The sequence below is a fragment of the Sinohyriopsis cumingii genome, chromosome 3 (genome assembly GCF_028554795.1).
Source record: "Sinohyriopsis cumingii isolate HCF-2022 chromosome 3, ASM2855479v2, whole genome shotgun sequence".
In the NCBI taxonomy this organism is placed as follows: domain Eukaryota; kingdom Metazoa; phylum Mollusca; class Bivalvia; order Unionida; family Unionidae; genus Sinohyriopsis; species Sinohyriopsis cumingii.
Genome location: NC_142963.1, coordinates 153,640,919 through 153,647,508, shown reverse-complemented (window position 1 = coordinate 153,647,508; position 6,590 = coordinate 153,640,919).

The following is a 6,590-nucleotide window of genomic DNA, read 5'->3' as shown; positions in this document are numbered from 1 at the left end:
CCTGGTGACATCAACGGAGAAGTGGACAAACGTGAGGCTGCCGAAGACGCAGTCACTGCCGTGGCAGGTCGTGGTTTGCGAGTGTAAGGTTGCGTCCTGGCCGAGGTGCCTCTCTTGCGACTAGTTTTCTTCTGTGGACTTTTCTTTTTCTGGGGACTTTTTCTCTGTTTCTTTTTCTGGGGGCTTCTTTTCTTTTTCCGGGGTGGTGTCTGGTAAGAGGAGTGTCCCGCCACTGGAGAAGCTATTCTTCTTGGGGACCTGGTCTTTTTCTTTTTCTTCTTGGGGCTTCGTTGGACTTTTGTCTTGGGGATAACTTTGGGGGCATTAGGATCGCATCTTAAGAGAGAGCGAATGATGACCCCTCCTAGAGTACCGCTCCCTCCAGGTTTCAAAATGATTTGTTTTTTGGTTTGAGTGTCGATGCGGGGATCGGCCAATTGGACCAAAGCGACTTTGTTTCGATCGAAAAAGCGTTTGGTTTGATGAGGAATCTGAATGATTCCTTGGAGTAATTGACGTGCCGTCACCGTGAACCATCGTAAGACTTCTTTGAGACTAGCTTCTAAGACACGAGCTCGTGTTTGTGGATCTTTCTCTCGACTGATGCCATACAAGGCACGAATCAATTTGACGGGAAGATGCGACTGAAGGGACGTCATGTTCGCACTGAGAGTGAGACAGACGAAAAAGGGTCTGAGGTTTTTATAGATTTTTTTTATGGGGAGTGAAATGAAGTCAAGGACGGAGACGTGTACAGGACAGGCCCTCCGTCTTGGCACCAGTGGTGAAACAAGTGGGTACGAAATCGCAAATCCTCGGGAGTCGTAGGTTTCAAATCGACGAGTAAATAGGCGTGTGGCAATTGAGTGGCATCGTCGTACGCCTGAGTCAGCCAAGGTGTCCCTAACTGTTTGGCTAAGACTTGCACTTGCGATTTATCTCGAGGGCTTTTAAACAAGACTACGTAATGTGCATTGAGACTGATGGTACGATGGGCTTTACTTTGTTGAAACAAATTTTGGGTGATGTAAACGACACTGGCATTACGGTGATGCCCTTTGCGCGTAAACCACAATTTAATTTCTTCTTCGTCTTCTCCTAACATGTCATCGAAAATGACCAAATGGGTTTGACGGGAGTCAGAGACGATGCCGTCGTCTTCTTTAGGAATGCCTTCCACAAACACGATGGAATCGCCTTGACTTTCTCGCAAGAGGCTGTACGCCGATTGCCACTCTTTGTAACACCACACGATTCGTTGAGGTGGTCGGTCGATCAAATGATGTTTATGTTCGATCAAACGTTTGACGAATTCGGTTTTGCCTGAACCGCTAGGTCCAGCAATGAGCATGTTAAAGGGATGGCGAAGATACAAAGCCTCCCAACTGGCACGATCTAAGTGTTCGTCGATGACTTTGACAGTAGAGGAAGAGGGAGCAGAGACAGTAGAGGTAGCCATGGTGTCAGAAATGTCACTTGTGACACGAAAACAAACAAGACAAGAGTTTATATACTTTTTCAGAACACGTTTATTGAATGTTTTTTTTCAAACATGAATACGAAAGACAAAAATGCATAAAAGCCAAAGGCTTAAGCACAAGGATAAAAGGCACATGATAACGATGAACGTGGAATAAACACAAGTGTCTGTACAACAGTCACATGTTTTGGGTAATGTTCTAACCAGTTCTATAGTAGGGGGTAAGGTCACACAAGTGTCCTCCCGAAAGGGTCTTTCAGGCCTGTCCACGACAGTCCTGTCCTGGGTGACGGGTTCTTCTGGCACCGTCACTAACACGGGTTGAAAAGTAACTTTTTTCCTTGAACAACTCTCGTGCATACTGGGCCACTTCTTGGGTCCAAGCCTCAAAACCCCATTCTTTCCAAGCACGGACATCTGTCCAATGGGGATGTAAGTCACAAGCTACACACACATCGTCATACACGTCTTGGGTAGCTAAAAGTTGACGAATCTTTTTTTCCTGTTGAGGTCGAGAAGTATCCAGATGAAAACGCAAGGCTTTGAGCAAAAGGAGTTTTTCGTGACCATTTAAGGCCATTGAGGTGGTAAGTACTGATCGTAAAAAGTCCACAAAGAATCGGCTGGTAAACGAAATCCCAAAAAACAAGTCACTAAGACACACACCACTTGTCGTCCCAAATTGAATGGATACAGTTCTTGTAATAATTGATGGTAATGATCCACGGTTTGAATATGGTCATTGAGTTCCTTCCACGGAATCTGTTGGATGACATGTGACATAAACCGTGGCATGGCAGCCTGTTTTTATATTCTCTTTTTTTTGGATGCAATACACGTACTTTCTAGCCAGAGATCTTCGTTCTCCAGTAGGGAATCTAAATCTTGCATACTGTAACCGAAACGTCAGAGTTCGTTTAGGTGTTTCCTCTTCCGCTAAGCAGATTCCACGTAAAATATGTTTGTAATCCTTTAACTTGTCTTCCTCAATGCGTTGCACTAGGTGAATCTCGAAGTAACCATAATCATGAACATGTCGATCATTAGCGACCTCAAAGTTTTGAACAATGTCTGACCATTGAAAGAATTTCTGACGAATCAGTTCTCTTATACCATTCAGGTATCAGTGGTTAAAGATCTGGTGACGTATCGGATGCAATTGTTCTTTACGTTTGACTTGTATTTTGACCAGCTCTCGGTAAATGCGTTCTCTCAACTCCACAGGCAAAGCACGAATGTTCTCTTGTAAAGTATCCATGAATAGGTCATACTAAATCCTCTTTGGTCTGACACAAGAAATGTACTGTTTGCACAAACATGGTTTTAATTCATTGTCGAATCTAAATCGTTTCACCACTAATCTACACATTACAATTCGTTCAGAAGTTTCCTCTTTCACCAAGTTGACATTGCGTGAAAGATGTTGGTAATTCGTTAACTCTTCCTCTGGAATTCGATGCAGTACGTTTACAATGTAGTAGATAGAATCGTCCATACCAAACCATTCCTTTTTATAACCAGGAGGTCGTTGATCAATGTCTGTCCAATGGAACACTTTCAACTCAATCAGTCCTTGTATAGCCTGAAGGTACCAGTGGTTCAAACACCGGTGACGTAACGGATGCAATTGTTCTTTACGTTTGACTTGTATTTTGACCAGCTCTCGGTAAATGCGTTCTCTCAACTCCACAGGCAAAGCACGAATGTTCTCTTGTAAAGTATCCATGAACAAATTATTATGGTAAGAAGTTACTTCAATGTCTCGGTCCCACTAAAGGTAAGTAATGACAATTCGGTGACCATCGAGCATGTTCTACGTAGGCCGAATCTTGCGGTTCCCAGTGGTGAAGTGACACACCGCAACTGAAGCACTTGACTTTATCTCCTTCGCCCAAGTAGAAAAATCCGGCTCTGGCTAATTCTTCGGGGGTCGGTCCTCCCAGATACTTAGGCCATTTTCCTTTGAACGATTGAAGACGATTTTCAAAGTCGCAGTATTCCGACAAACGCACAGGAAACGAATATTCGTCTTTCACAGGTTCGTTTCGATGAGGGTTGAGTGACATGGGTAGGAGTTTGCTCAGGGCTGGATGACATCCGTAGGGAGGTAGACGTGAAGGTGAACATTCCCCTTTAAAACGAAACCCAGTAAAATGTCCAAGAGGACGAGCAGCATCGCTTTCGCATCCCACAGGTTTGACACGCACAGCATCACTTTCCATGATAGGGGTAGGGGCACTAAAGTTCCCATGATGCTTTACGGCATCGCTCAGGTCACAACGTACAGCATCGGTCCCATCGCAAGGCTCACAATCGCACTCGTCTGCAAACTCCGTTACGCAATTACAATGGTAACCACATGGACAATCGCAGTTTCCTTCTGGACATTTTCCGTCGCAATGCCTGGGTCTTATCCATCCAGTATTAGTCACACTAGAGAAAGATACAACTTTTTTACAATCCCCAAACTGGAACGATGTCTCTTTCAAAGTATTCATCTTGTTCGCTCGGTCTTGGTAGTCACAATGAACTATCGATCTTGACCATAGCCCTTTTTTATACTAGTCGCAATGCAGGCTCCAGCTTGTACATCTTTCCTTTTTTACGTTTTTTATGTCTTGTTTCGGAAGGTACCGTCTCTAAGGTACCGTCAACATTGTACCGTAGTGTGATGGGTGGAAAGGCCATAGAAAGGTAAGGGCAGTGCGGAGACCATCGAGTATGTTCCAGAATAGCTGAATCTTTATAGGTACATAGATCCATTCGTAACTTCAGTCCGCAAGCGAAACACTGTACCTCGTATCCCAATTCTGACTCAGGTCCCAAGTAGACAAATCCTGTTCTAGCTAAAACATGCGAAGAAGGTAATCCTTCCCTATCCGTAGGCCATTTCTGAAACGTGTCCAATCGACGGGCACAATCACAATAGTCAGGTAAGAAGACTGGAAAATGGTAGGGTTTGAACTTGGAGTTCTCATCGGGTTTCTCACTCGATTCTTGCTGTGACGAAGTCATCTTTCTGGTGAGTGGCTATCCTCTTACAACCAATGTTTAATACCAACGTGTCCATACGGTAAGGTGAAATGATTGGGAAGTCGAACTCGCTTCTGGTACACGATTTGATAAACTTTTTCCAAAGGTCGACTGACGATGTGGTGAGTGGGTAAACGTACAATCTTGTTCGGTTGGTAAGTGGTCACTTTAAAGTTTCCATCCTCTCCCGATTGCAAGGCTTCTTTCAATACCCCAAAGTTGACCACTCGACTGGTACGATAATTCAGAGTCAGTCCTTTCACTTTGCACGTCGTGTGCACTTCTCCTTGTTTGTCACGGTATTCGTAGCCGTAATTTTTGGGACCGCCACTGACAAAACTTAGAATCTTGTCGTCGGGATGCTCGTCTGTCCAGGCTCCTAAACGGTCTCCTTCGATGTCAGGATGATGTTGAATCGGGTGATGGATGTAAATGCAACTGTCCGTGTCAAAGTACAGGACGCGTTCCCCTAACAGTTCTAAAGCTTCGTACAATTTTAAGCGAGCATGAGCTGTCACGTAAGCCGCAATGATGACATTTCCAAAAGGGTCGTCTTGTACAAAGTCCAGATCTTCTTCGTAATTGACCAAGATTAAATTCTCTCGAACGACGTCCACGTGTTTCATGTATTTGGTTTTGTCGTGAATCATCTGGAAGTAGCGGGAAGGTTCTGTCAAATATTCCGTCTTGGGTAAACACGGTCGTTGTGCCATTTTACCCCACAAGCAATTTAACATCACTTTGGCAAACGATCGCCTGCCTTCGTTTTTCTCGATGTGGTCTAAAGTGATGCCTTCTTGTTCGTAGTATTTCTCTTTGAATTGTAATTGGCCTTCGGGAGTGTGACACCAGGAAGGATAGCCGCTGGCTTCTTGTTTCAGTTTCAAAAAGGCATCCACGTAGTCAGCGAAAATGCCTTTCTGACAGGGATCACCCTTGCGGTATTGTTGTGTCTTGGGAAAGTGACAAATTTCGTACACTTCTAACAGTTGGTATCCCATGTCCAAAGCTTTGAACAATTCTACGCTGACCCAGGTTCCCGTCAAGGCCCGTTCTTCCTGGCTGTGCTGACAAGGTTGGTCTTGGTTGCACGTTTCGGCACAAGTACGGCACAAGGGAAACATCAGTTTGCCTTGACAATGGTGAGGTAAGACGGGATGGTATAGGTTCGTGGGAGGCAAAACTTTACACTTGATCAAGCCTTCGTATTGTCGAATGTTTTTCAGGTCGATGTGTTCCGTCAGCAATTGCGGGTGCCCTACAGGAAAGCGACAATATTTGCACACGTAGGGATACAGCGAACACACGTCCAAGTATTTGATTTCTTCTCCTTTCTCTTCGTCGGCTTGGTACAGCAAACAGGTGGCATTGGTCCTTCCTCCGTACAAACTATCCCTCGGTTTCAGCGGGTCCATGAACTGGTAACTTTCCACGATGCGTTTAAACTCGGGATCGGTTTTCATACGGTGATCGTACTCGTGTTCCCACATTTCCACCACTTGGTATCCTTGCTGTTCTAACTTTAGGCGCCGCTGACAAGTGTCCTGGTACAAGTCTTCCATGGTTCGTTGCAAAAACTGATTTTTAGTGCCACGGTCAGGGTAACAGACGGGACATCCGTGAAATAAGCAACCGTTAAACTCGTACACTATCTTGGGGTTTTCTAAGTCCCAGCCATCGACCGAATACGTTCCGATGGTCTTTTCGCCCCCTCCGTTGCGGGCATGCTGAATCCACTTGTCTTCCTTGTCGCACAAGTAATGTAACCAACGTAGGGCTCTGACCGAGTATTGACGTTTGACAAAGTGGGTCGTTTGAGGACTGATGACAGCCACGGTGTTTTCAGGCATGAATCGTTGTCGATACACTAAGGAACACGCTTTGGCAATGGTGCAAGCTTCTTTCAAAGGATCGACCCCTCCGTGTTCCATGAACAGTTCTCGAAATTTTCCACAGCAACGTCGTAAAATGTCCACGTCGGAACGACAATACTTTAACATTTCTTCCTGAAAGTCGAAAGGGTCCGAGGCGTGAGCCTGGTACCAAGCGTAGAAAGCTTCTCGTTGTTCGGTACGCA